This window comes from Propithecus coquereli, unplaced genomic scaffold (genome assembly GCF_000956105.1).
Source record: "Propithecus coquereli isolate 6110/MARCELLA unplaced genomic scaffold, Pcoq_1.0 Scaffold15, whole genome shotgun sequence".
Lineage (NCBI taxonomy): Eukaryota > Metazoa > Chordata > Mammalia > Primates > Indriidae > Propithecus > Propithecus coquereli.
Genome location: NW_012139413.1, coordinates 4793725 through 4806919, shown reverse-complemented (window position 1 = coordinate 4806919; position 13195 = coordinate 4793725). Strand labels below are relative to the sequence as shown.

The following is a 13195-nucleotide window of genomic DNA, read 5'->3' as shown; positions in this document are numbered from 1 at the left end:
GCATTCAAATTTATCAACTATTGACTGTCCATGAATGGTTAATAAATCAATGTATTATACTATTATTGACATTAAATTACTATCACTTAATGGTTTATTAAATCTAAGACAGATTTTCTGTTTAGGATTTCCTGGGATATCATGAGGTATATTTTAAAAATTAAAAGCCTGCAGTTTAGTTATTTTGCTTAACTGAGCACCAGTTTTATTTTCTTGATGTCCCTCCTAAAAGTAGAAGCTACCAATGAAATAAACCATTAATGTGGCAAACATAAGATTGCTGAGTTAAATGCTAAAGAAACACAGGTTGATACTGATCTTTTGGATAGTAGGCAGGTACATAAGCCCCAAGGTGATCGAAATCAGGTTCTGGCAATTAGGTTGAAATTAAACTTGATATTTTCAGATAAGACACTGTTAGAGGAGTTTCTGTTTTTGAGTCTTTGACCATCTGCCTACCCTTATTCCATAGCTGGAAATGAGGAAGAGGAGGAAGGAAAATTATTCTTCACGGTTCTGTGCAGGTCTGTGCCTAGCAGGGGTGGGGAACCTGCAGCCTCAGGGCCATGTGTAGCCTTCTGGATCTTTGAGTGTGGTCTTTTGACTGAATCCAAATTTTACAGAATAAAGGGATTTGTTCTGTGAAGTTTGGATTTTGTCGGTTCCCCACCCCCAGGGCTGGCTCCATCTTTCCACATTTATGTCAAAGAAAGGTTATCAGATGTCCCCTTTGGTTCAAAAAGCACAGCCTCATTCTTAATTGCTGCTAAGGTTGATCTGTCGGCTGCTGCTAGGAGGAATATAATTTGGAGATACAGTCACCTCTACTTCTATATTTGATAACTTTTCAATACTTTGTGCTATATAACTTTTCAACATCCTGTATAACTTTTCAGTATCTATGTTGCTAATATTTAAATGAAACACTTCTATATATTTACATAAATAAATCTTCCTGGGCAGAAAATATATTCGATTATCAGGAATTTTCATTGATAGCTCTGTTCTTTATCCTTTAAGTTTAGAGCCAACTTAAATAGAATTGAAAAAGAGGAAGATGATACCTTTTGGCTTCCTTATATGGAAGGCGAATGTGAAAGGAAAATAAGATCTGCAAAACTTTGCGTTTTTGAACCTCACTTTCTGTATCTGATAACAGTACTTGTTCTATCCGAGTCGTTATGCCTTCAAGTAAGAGTTGCTATGATTTTTTAAAAATAGCACGGAGGGACTTGGAAGTTTCCACAAAGATCTTGGGGATTCATTCACATGGCACATATTGATTGAGTGCCAACTGCACAGGCACAGACCTGCTACTGAAGAGGGAGTAATGAACAAGCCAGAGAGGAGCCCCTGCCCCCACAGTGCTTCCATTCTAGAGCAGGACATGCCTAATGTGCACGGTAAATAAATAAAACATATAATTGGATTATGAAGCAGGGCAGGAGGACAAGGAGAGTTAGGGTAGAGTTGAACTTTTAGAATGGCAGCCAGGGAAGGACGGTTGGAGAAGAGTCCTTCGAGACTCTTTTGAGTGAAGATCTGAAGCGAGCAGACAAGCACAGCACAAGGAAGAGACCAGTAAAGGCCCCGTGGTACGTTGGAGGAGGAGGAGAAGGAGAAAGGCACTGGGCATGCAGTGCAGTGGTGGTGGGGGTAAAAGGAGAGGAGATCAGAAACGAAACCTCGAAATAGTACTAAAAACGCTGCCATATCATTGTTTACCCAGGCACCCTATCAGGTGTTTCTGCTTATATTAGTTTAATACTTACTACAACCTCTGAGCTAATTATTTCATATTTGTTTCACAGGTAAGGAAACTGTAGACCAAAGTAACTCTAGGCCCACTGCATAGTCCAAAGGCACCTAATTCCTCCTCCAAACCCTCTCCTCTTAACCTCCACACTCCTCTATAGGGTCTGCAAAACTCTAGCTACAAATAGGTGCTTCTCTCCTGGACTATGTGAAATCTGTGCTTGAGAAGATTGTCAAAAGCGTCAGCAAGATGCTCTCCTTGTCCGTCTCACAGTCCCTGATTAATCAACCTAAGCTGGAGGCATGGAAATACGGGAGAGAAGAATTTCACTGCAGTCGGGGAATCCTCACCTCCTTGGGAGGAAGCCACCTGACAGGTCACAGTCGGACTGCAGCTAAATTTAGCTGCAAATCAATGCATTTACTGACTAAGTCAGCTTCCCTCCCATTTTGGCCTGCCCAGAACTCAAGGCATATCATATTTACTTAAAAGAGCTCCTTCTTTCCAGCGTGCCCTCGCATTTCACCCATCTCCCCTCCCCCAAGATTTAAAACAAAAGCATTCTCAGCAATATTGTCCTGGAAGGAGAGTTTCTGTGAGACACTTGAGTACTTACTCTCAGCAACTAGCTTCCTAGGGATGGATATGTTTGCTGACAAATTGCTATGGTCTATGCTAGCCATCACTTTGAAAGATTATGAATATGTAAGAGCCATCCTGCATCTATAAAACAACTTTCAGTTTTCTAATGTCCTTTTTGTCCTCTTGCCCTCCTCCCCAAAGAACAATATGCAGGTCTTTGTTCAGAAAACACAATTGCTAATGCAATCTGTGCTGACACAGAAGACATCTGTTGGGGGGAGGGAGGAGAGATATTTTGAGCCTTTGCAGAGATTTGGGTCTTCTGCTATTGCAGGTGGAACAATTAATGTGCCATAATTATTTCTTTCATACACTGTGGAGAATCCATATTTGGATGTTATTCTTTGAACAGAACATCTCCAAGAAACTTAAGTTTTTTAATCCTTAAGTACCTAAAAAGTGGTGAATGGTTATCGGTAACATAGAATAATGTTGTTCATCTTATCCTCTCTAAAAAATTTGAACATTTACTTCCTTATTTCTTAGAAACAGATCACTTAAAGTAGTTTCAAGATTCCTCCATCCCTGCATCTGAAGAACTTACGTTTGATAAAGGCAAATACCTTTATCCTCTTATAATTGACCATTATATTTTAAGCTTAAAAGTTCATCATGACTTACGTTTTAATCAAACAAAGTAACGTATTTCTGAATCGAGCTGCCAATAATTTAAAACTCTGTGGCCAGGTGCTGTGGCTCACGCCTGTAATCCTAGCACTCTGGAAGGCCAGGGCGGAAGGATCACTTGAGGTTAGGAGTTTGAGACCAGCCTGAGCAAGAGGGAGACCCAGTCTCTCCTAAAAATAGAAAAAATTAGCTGGGCATGGTGGTACGTGCCTGTAGTCCCAGCTACCCAGGAGGCTGAAGCAGGAGGATCGCTTGAGCCCGGGAGTTTGAGGTTGCATTGAACCATGATGGTGCCACTGCACTCCAGCTGGGGAGACCGAGAGAGATTCTGTCTCAATCAATCAATCAGTAAAAAACTATAACTAAACCTTTAAGAGGAAAGAAAGAACACATACTATGAAAGGTTATTGAGAAGACCTAAATATTTTTGAAAAATGAAAGTAAAACATTCTTTCCAAAATGAAAATAGTTAGAATTATACCTGTGTCCAAATATAATAGACCAAATTCTGTTTAGTCTTAATAATACTTTATTATTTTTTTAAAATTTAGGATATGCTGCTTGATTGGGAGACAGTGAAGATCTGAGAAGAAGTCTCTTACACATACAAAAGCCAGTTTTGTGGTCTTAGGAGGTCTCAGGAGTCACTGGATGTTAGTATTACGTGTGTTCTAAAAAAAAATGGGTGTTTGGGATTTGAGAAATATTCCCTTCATCAGAAAGATTTCGTCTATAACATGCTACTAAGCAAAGAAAGCACAATGCCACCACCGTTCACCCAACATGCCTCCCCACCCATGGGAGATTCCTGAGGGCAAGACCTTATCTTGATCGATATAGTATTAGTGCCTAGTATAGAATCTGGTATTCCATAGAATTTGGCATTCATTGAGCTCCTATTAAATGTCAGATTCTTTTAAAACAGAGTTTCTCAACCTTGGCCCCATTGACATTTGGGGCTCAATAACTTTTTGTTGGGGAAGTGGGGCGTCCTGTGCGTTATTGAAGGTTTAGTAGCATCCTGGACTGCTAACTACTAGAAGCCAGTAGCAACAGTTATAACAGTCCAAATGCCTCTCCAGACTGTGGTCAGAGTCCCCTGGAAGGCAAAATTGCCCTGTTGAAAACCACTGTTTTAAAGGGTGTAAGGTAAAGAGTTTACATTTTTTTTTTTAAAGAATAAAACATACTCCTTTTAAAATTCCTTCTCTTCCTTATATATAAATGTATAATATATAAATTATATATAATATATGTAAATATATAATATATACATTATATATAAACACACATGCACACACATTCTTACAGAGGAGACATTTGGTTGGGAACGCTCCACTGTAGTCTTTTTTTCCACGGAAATCATCCTGACTCCAGTAAATTGCTCACTAAATTTCATCTGTCACCCGCATTCCTGCTCAGATACAACTAAAGCCTATTGAAATTGATTTTTGTGTCAGCAACAGAGCAGGGATTCAGTGAGAATATGAAAGCTTCCCTTTCATTACTATTCTTTTCCCTCATATTACTTTAGATTTGGTGGGACCTAATTATATTCCAGTGCTTCTCCTGCTGACATTTCTTTTGTTTTAATTAAAACTTCTGAAAGTTTGGGGACACTGTGGGAGACGGTTTATTCATCAACGGCCCTGATACAGAGCCAAATGGGTCCCCATTTGTGTTCCTGCCGCCCCAAGAATGATAGCCGGGAACACTGTGGCCCTTCGCTGTTGTTCTTTCAAAGGCACTGAACATGGAGACCTGCTCTTGCTGCTGCTGCATAAGTCTGTCAAGAGACTGAGAAGGCACTGTGGGTGGACTGGCTTCCTATTGAAGCCTTCAGTTAGGTGAAGTGAAATGCAGCACCGTCTTTTTATTATTACTGCCTATCTCCTCCCACCCCCCTGCCTCTTGTGCCTGGTGGTCCAAAGCCAACCCTGCCCACTCGGAGCGCGTGGTTGTAAATCTCAGACAATAGGGGCCAGTGTCTGGCTGTAATTGGCAAACCTGTGCAGGGCCAGGGGAGAGGACATAATATATCTTCTTAATCTGCAGCTGGGAGGTGGGATGGAGTGAGCAAAGGTTCTGCCAGAGGTCCTGAGGGAAAGACAGAGAGGGAGCTATTGATCTGAAATCTTTACAAATGAGCCCTCTTCTGCAGTTGGATGCCCTGCCTCCAGGTAGGATTGTCTGAAGAAGAGACGAGGCAGAGGTGGGGCTTTGGCCGCGCAGCTTCCAAGGCCTGGCTTTTCTCTTGCAGCATCTTTTCTCTCCCTGACCCTTTTTTCAGGTAAACTAGTGAGATTATGGCATGCGGAAAGCTTATGTCTCCAGGGCCTACTTCAGTGACCCACTTTGTTAATTAACACTTGGAAAAGAAAACAAAAACAGAACCTTGTTGAGCAAAACACTCACATCAGATGGCATGGCTTTTCCCTCCAGTTATGAAGCAGTAAGCCATTCTTATAGTTCCCTTTTTTCTTAAGAGAAAAGCTTTCTGATACTCTTAAGTAGGCATTTTCCCAAATTTTTTCAAGTGTCTTCCAGGTTTAGCCCTGATGGATCACTGAAGTCTCTGTTCGTTGTGATTCGTGGCAATTTACAAGATTCACTAGGTCTGGAAACTTCTTGTTTTCCACTGTGATTCAGGATGTAATCTTTGTAAGATGCTGTCCTAGGCAACGCCAGAGGATTTAACCGGCGTAAGCCAGAGTCCCTGCCTTTGAGGAGCTTTCCATTCTAGTGTGTAGAAGCCACGTGCCTGGCGGGGGGTCGGGGGGACACTATACCTTAAGTCCCAAAGGCATCAGGGACTTGGGAAACCCAGAGGAGAGAGAAGTTGATTCCAGTACAATTCTCAGGGGCTATTGTAAGCTATTAAGGGCACATTTAACTTTTTACAGGTTTTATCAAGAACAGTCTGCCTTTGTGTCTTAAGGGGGTTATTGACCTCTCTTCCATTATTATATCCACAAATTTTAAAACATTTCTTCTTGGACTCCTAGATTTCATAGAGTACTGAAATCTCACCTAGTCATCAGCAGTAAAAAAACCAAAAACAATCATTGGGAACCAGCATATGATTATTAAATTTTAAGTCTTAAAAATTGAAAACATTTCATTAATGGGCATTTTAACACCAAAAATCTTAAAATAAAGAATCCTGCTTAAGTTGAATATCTCTTATTTTCTGAAAAATTTTATTGTAATGCCCTTATTTTTCTCCTTTTATTGAAGTTGGGTATAAACTTCATCTTGGACTGGGGTCCAGGTACCAGGACTTACTTGGGATGGAGAAGGCAATTGAGCTGGGTGGGGAGGGGCGGATATATGGGGTGGCTGAAGAATTGGCTGCATGTGCATATTTTATCTCTAACCTTTGAGCCCCCACATCCAGGGGGTTTAGTCCTCCCAGAAATGAAGGCATGAGAGCCATGAATGGTCGTGGTAGTTCTATGGTAAAAATTAGATGAGAGCCAGGGAGAGCTCCACTTTTGTGCTTATTTTTTGCATTGAGAGGAGGTTCCCGGGAAGTGTGTTCTTGGTGTGAGGCCCTGGCCCAGAGGCTGGCTCTGCTGCTCTTGTGCTCTCGTCACCCCTCAGCTCGTCTGCCTCCCCCCTGCTGTCACTTCAGCTGTGCGTGCCTTTCCTGGGTACAGGCGTTAGGCTCCCTGCCATGGAGCCTGCATACATTAGCTATTGTCTGCTCAAATTGTGATTATTTGATATTTTCCCCCCCTTTAAGCATCCATTTTGATTTATAAACTGAGCTAAGCTGGCAGCCGTGAAGACTGAGGAATCCGAGTTCTAACGAAGGAAAATGAAACACAGTCTCTTCTTCCCCACCTTGTGTCTGTGAGCGAGCCTCAGCTCTCAGTTGGCCCACCTCTGAATAGTCTTGAAAACAGTCCATTTTCTGCCACTCAGAGGTGCCAAGCAAAGGAATTCACAGTGAGTGATGTAGAGATGGGAGCAGTGGCTTGGAAACTGTCCTCGGCTGGTACCTTGCTTCACCTCTGTCCCGAGTCTGGGAGCTGTGACGGCTGAGCACAGCTCTGCAGACACCCAGAGCAGGGGTTTTTTTTTGTTTTTTTTTTTGAGACAGAGTCTCACTCTGTTGCCCCGGCTGGAGTGAGTGCCGTGGTGTCAGCCTAGCTCACAGCAACCTCAAACTCCCAGGCTCAGGAGATCCTACTGCCTCAGCCTCCCGAGTAGCTGGGACTACAGGCATGTGCCACCATGCCTGGCTAATTTTTTCTCTCTATATATATTTTTAGTTGTCCAGATCATTTCTTTCTATTTTTTGGTAGAGATGGGGTCTCACTCTTGGTCAGGCTGGTCTCGAACTTCTGACCTTGAGCGATCTACCCGCCTTGGCCTCCCAGAGGGCTAGGATTACAGGCGTGAGCCACCGCGCCCGGCCCAGAGCAGGGTTTTTAAAGATACTAGTGAAGGCACATGCAGGCCACGGAAACAAAGAGACTGCGTTTAACCTGGGGAACCCTTCGGAGTAGACACTGTGCCAAGTGTATTCTGTGAACGTTCATGTTCCTTTATCATAAGGATCTTTAGAGTCTTTCCATAAAGTTGCCTTGTCTGCCTCTTGGCCTCAAGACATGTTGTGCCAAAGAAAGGTAGCATTCCTGAAGGTGTCCAGGTAGATGTCTTAACTAAGCTTTAACCTTACCTGGGTGTAGAAAATCAGAGTTCACCGTTCACTCTCATCATGACAGCTCAGAGGTAAAGCTGAAACCAATTTCTAGTTTCTCTGTGATCTGAGAAGAGGGAATGTAAATTGCACTCTCTACAGAGTTTAAAAGAACTTCATCCACTTAAATTTATCTTCCAGCTCCTTATTTATGAGGGAAATGATTGTCATGCCTGCTCACAGCCTCACCCTATCTGGTTCGTACACTCTGTGGCTGAAGAGAGATGGGGGCAGTGAGGAAAACTGATGTGGGCATGTGGAGGCTAGTGAGAAGCAGAATACAATCCTCAAACCTCACTGCTTCATTCAGTCTGTTATTTAGCAAACAAATATTTACAGAGTCCCTGCTGTGCTGAGCACCATGGAAGGCCCAGGGGAAATATATATCCAGTCCAAATCCTGTTCATTTGGCCTCCTGTGACTGTCTCGACTCTGTTCATGTTTCACATTCTCCACCACTTCCACGCTAATCCAAGTTGCCATCATCTCTCAACTCCAGGAGGGAGCATGACCTTTGGTGAGGTGGCTGCTTTGATTGAAAGCAGTTCCTAGAGAGGGACGTGGTTGAGAGCTGTCAGGTACCTGTCTGTAAGGGAGAATCTAGGTGGTGCATCAATGATAGATAGATAGACTGATAGCCAGATCGACGTAGCTAGAACAGTTGACCTGTAAAACAACAGCTGCCATTACTACATGTTCTACACTCTGATTTTTTTTCTATTTGATTTGGTTTATTGTCATGGTTCTGGTGATGTACATTCTGAAAAAAAAGTCACAGTGGGGTTAGAGTAGGATGCTGTGGAAACACAAAGGTGGAATACTCATTTGCAATTAGGAAATTGAAGAAGACTTCCTCAGTATAGGAGAGATTGAATCTAAGCAAAGTATGAAGGAGAATGAGCTACTTACTTGTTATGGGGGTCCCTGGGTAGGAGGATGGAGATGATGGGGAGAGTGTCAGCATTTTCAACAAACCCGGTTTGCTTGTGTGCTCCACTGGAAACAAATGTTATTTCGGTGACCTAGAAATGAAAGTGCTCTCTCTTCCAGGCTAGCCTCAGGCTAGCAGCTCGAAAGCAGAAAGCCATCTTGCTGTTCCTTAGAAAATAACAGCAATAACAGAGGTGAGGCTTAGGAGGCTATTTCAGACAAAACCATTGTTTTCTCTAGTATTCATTTTAGAGAGGAAGTACAGGAAGGGGTAAAGTACTGCAGTACTTGAGAGATTTGGATTTCTCCCTGATGTTGAATTCTTTTATATGGAGCAAGAATGAGCATAGTTCTTTACTTCAAAGGAGGAGAAAGGAAGAAGGGGAACAGAGTAGTTTGTGTGTCTGAGGACCAGGCTGAACTGTGCCCCCAGCACCGTGTGACCCCAAACACTCCGCTTTCCCTGTTTTGATGCCTTTCTTCCTCCTCTCCCATCGACGGGCTTTTTATGCTTTAGGACATTATTTGACATTAGGCTTTGGGTCATACCGGAATATCAATTTTATTTTTCTGGATTTAGTGTGTTCACAAGCTTTTGCTGTTATTGGTTATTGTAGGAGGAAAAAAATCGCTGTTCATTCCTTTATTAAGAGATGACTCAGCAACTGCAGTCTGACAGGACATTTTCTCTAATTTTTGTGGAGAAAATTTTTTAACTCTTTTGTCTCCCTTTAGAAGTTTTTTTGTTTTCAGAATTTAATTTTTAGTCCTTGGTTGAGCACGGATTTATTTATTCATTTAGAGACTGAGTCTCACTATTTTGCCCAGGCTGGCCTTGAACTCCTGGCCTCAGGCGATCTTCTTGCCTCAGCCTCCTGAGTAATGAGGACTTCTGGCGCTCACCATCGTGCCAGGCTTTGAACATGTACATTAGATCTAAATTTAGATGGTGTCTGTTTATATTTTTAATTTCTCTTATAAGTGGAGATAAATTAAAATTGAGAGTAACATTAAATTTTGCCTTCAAAATTCTCCTGAACATCCTCTCTCATTCATTGCCTTGCCTCCAAATAGAAAAAAATAATAAATTTAAAAAAATCCTATGCAAAGCAGAAATGAATAGTTCAATGTTTAACTCAAGTAAAATGTGAAAAGGTTTGTTGAAAAAATTATTTTCAAATTTTAGTGATAGGAACTTGTAATCTAGGAGCTGGATGGCAGAAGTGGGATCGAGGAGAAGGTGTCCCGAGTTTAGGATCTCATTAGCTGTGAGATTCTGGCTTCATTTCTAAAAGAAGAGGATTGGATTAGGTGCCTTAGGGACTCTTTCTACTAAATTTATTCGTGATTTTATAAATTCGCCTCTTTAAATACTGCCTTAACAATGACTGTGCCTCAGGTTTCCAGTCATCTTTAGGTCAGCTGATTCCTTCCATTCCCTCAATGTCTGCCTTAATCTGGATCATGATTCGGTTTGACAGTCTCTGGTGGTGGAAAAGGCAACTCCTGCTGGGCGGGTTCCCTCATGGCCCTCCCCTGATCATCAAGGTCTGACAGCTCAGCAGCCTTCAGCGCATGTGGATACCTTTGCCTGGGACTGATCTGAGGCTGCTAATCGTTCCACCTCCAGAATCTCACTTGAGCCCAAACTGCCATCCCAAGGTGTAGGATTCAGTCATCTGTCAGGCCCACTGAGATCTGTTATTTCAGCTTTGAAGTGAAATTTAAAATGGAAGAAAAATAAGGTTGTTTTCTTTTCCAGTGCTACCTTCAGTGACGTTCATAGCAGTTACTAAAACAAAACAAAAACAAAAAGCCATGTACCCTAAGTTATTAAAAAAAGATATTTTATTTATTTCAAACCAAGAATTGCTTAATGCCTTGTGTTGAAATGTAACATGGATTGCTTTTATCCTGTCTAAGCTCTGGCTCTGGGCCAGTACCATGGGCTGGATCTGCTCAGCCCCAGGCTGCTGATAGAACTAGGTGTTGAGGTGTTCTCACAACAAATTATTCACTCAAAAAAGATGTCCTGCTTCTTAAGGAGTTAAAAATCTAGCGCAAAATTTCTTACACTGCACTCTGGCAGAGGTACCTCAGGAACTCCCATGTGGCAGAGGGGAGTAGGGAGTCAGAGCAGACCAGACTTGGGTGGTCAAGCCCTTGCTAGAGCCATTTAAGGTTTTATTTGGAGGAAAGGTTGCGCCACAAATGAAGCCAGAGGGGAGGGAAGGGAGAGCGAAAGGAAAAACAGATGGGAGAAGGACTACTGACCTTTGAGCTCAGTGTAGTAATAGAAACATGGACATGTTCATTGGTAGACAGAGGTTAGGAAGCTTTGACACAGTGACGTATCAGAGGAGGTGATACTCTAGTTCTGTGGTCCCCAAGCCCCGGGCTGTGGACTGGTACTGGCCTGTAGCCTGTTAGGAGCTGGGCCGCACAGCAAGAGGTGAGCGGCGAATGAGCAAGCAAAGCTTCATCTGTATTTACAGCCACTCCTTATCAGTTGTCATCCCCCATTCCCCATCCTTGGAAAAATTGTCTTCTGTGAAACTGGTCCCTGGTGCCAAAAAAGTGGGGCCCACTGCTCTAGTTGAATCTAGAAAGAGAGTTTATTGGGGAATCAGGAAGGCAAAGGGCAATAGCCAGCAGACCCTCTGTATGTGTCTGCAGATCCCCCACCCTCTCTCAGCGCTTCCATAGGTGAACAGCCATTGTTGAAGGTATGATTTGTGGCACTTACTTTGAAGTCATCTGTTGATTGCAAAGCTGTTGATTGCAAAGCTGTTGATTGCAAAGCTGTTGATTCCTTTGCATGGGTCATTATTGCAGCATCACAGACTTACCATGACCTAGATGACCCTGGAGGTCATGCAGTGTTTATCAGTGGAGGGCGCTGTTTCTACTTCTTCTTTGTGTGAGTGAGATTGACTCAGGCTCTGCAGGAAAGTTGGTGTTCCTGGTTCCACAGCAGTCGCACTACTCTCCCTATCTACTGTGAAAACTAAATTTCCAAATGCTCCTTGTGGTGGAAAGAGTTGGCAACAATGATACCTACTCACTGCCCTCCTCACCAACCTCTGAGCCCAGCCTAGCCACATTTTGCAGATGGGGAAACAAGGACGCAGAGGAGCCTGGTGGTCAGGGGCAGAGCCTGGGCAAGAACCAGGCCTCTGGAATTCCCGTTCAGGGCTCTTTGCACAGTAACCTGCCAGCCCTCTCCCTTGATTTCATGAACGTTGAAATGCGTATGAGGGGCTGTGCCTGGAACCATGTTATATTACTGATTTAATGTCTCCTTTGTGCTCTCTCCTAAGTGAAGAGGAGCAGGATGGGGGTCGAAAGGAGAAGGAAGCACTGGTAGAATCAGAGTCAATACATTTAAAAAGCCAAGATATGTGGGAAGCAAAGGGGCAGACAGTATAGGCAAAAGTTAAGGGGCCAGAGGAGAGGGAAACATTAGGGTGGTAGAGGAGAGAAGGAGCAGAGAAAGGGAAAAGGTTCCAGTGTGTGAAGATATAGCAGCTCTCAATTATAAAATTGGCCCAGTAGTGTTGTTACCACAATTTTAAAAAATTTGGCTCAACCAAACTTGCACATTTTTACCAAATTCAGCTACTGAATCTAAAGCACACCAAAACGGTCACGTATTCCCAACCCCAAGTCTACATGTCTCCTTCCTGCTGTTGTTAATTCGTAAACGTGCTGCTCCCTCTGTGGGGTGGGCACTCACTATTCCAGGCGATGGACATCCATTGATGAGACACGGGCCTTGCGTTTATGAAACATATAGCCTAGCAGGGAAGACAACATTTAAAATTAATCGGAAGACAGGACCATAAATAATTACAGTCAGCATCTGTTGACAGCTAATCTGTGCCAGGCACTGTCAAGCACTTTATATATATATTATCTCATTTTCATCCTCACTGCAATTCTTTGATTTAGGTTAATTAGGAAATAATATTGTTATTGTCATTTTTCAGATGAAGAAACTGAGGCTTAGAAGGCTAAGGGATTTGCCTGCAGTCACGTAGCTGAGATTTGAACCCAGTTGTACTTAGAAGCTATATTATGTTGCCTGATAGCAGTAGTAGGTAAAATGTATTTTAGAAGCCAGATATAAAATGTATTTAGAAGTAATGAGTATGACCACCTTTGCTATTGTCTGACAGTCAGATGTAGACATTGTTTTCTCAAGGAGCAAGCCAAGAGAAAACACCTTTCTTACTGCGCCCTATTCTCTTCTGATTCTGCTATGTGGTTGTTGCTTCATTGTGGTTCTAAAGACCAAAGATGCCGGCCGGGCGCGGTGGCTCATGCCTGTAATCCTAGCACTCTGGGAGGCTGAGGTGGGCGGATTGTTTGAGCTCAGGAGTTCGAGACCGGCCTGAGCAAGAGCAAGGCCCCGTCTCTACTAAAATTAGAAACAAATTAATCGGACAACTAAAAATATATAGAAAAAAATTAGCCGGGCATGGTGGCGCATGCCTGTAGTCCCAGCTACTCGAGAGGCTGAGGCAGAAGGA

The 13195-nt window shown here is 42.9% G+C and overlaps 1 protein-coding gene across 1 annotated transcript in view; it reads left to right on the top strand.

Annotated features, from left to right (window-relative positions):
• Positions 1 to 13195, top strand: part of TNIK (TRAF2 and NCK interacting kinase) — a 288393-nt gene that overhangs the window by 124834 nt on the left and 150364 nt on the right. The window lies entirely within an intron of this gene.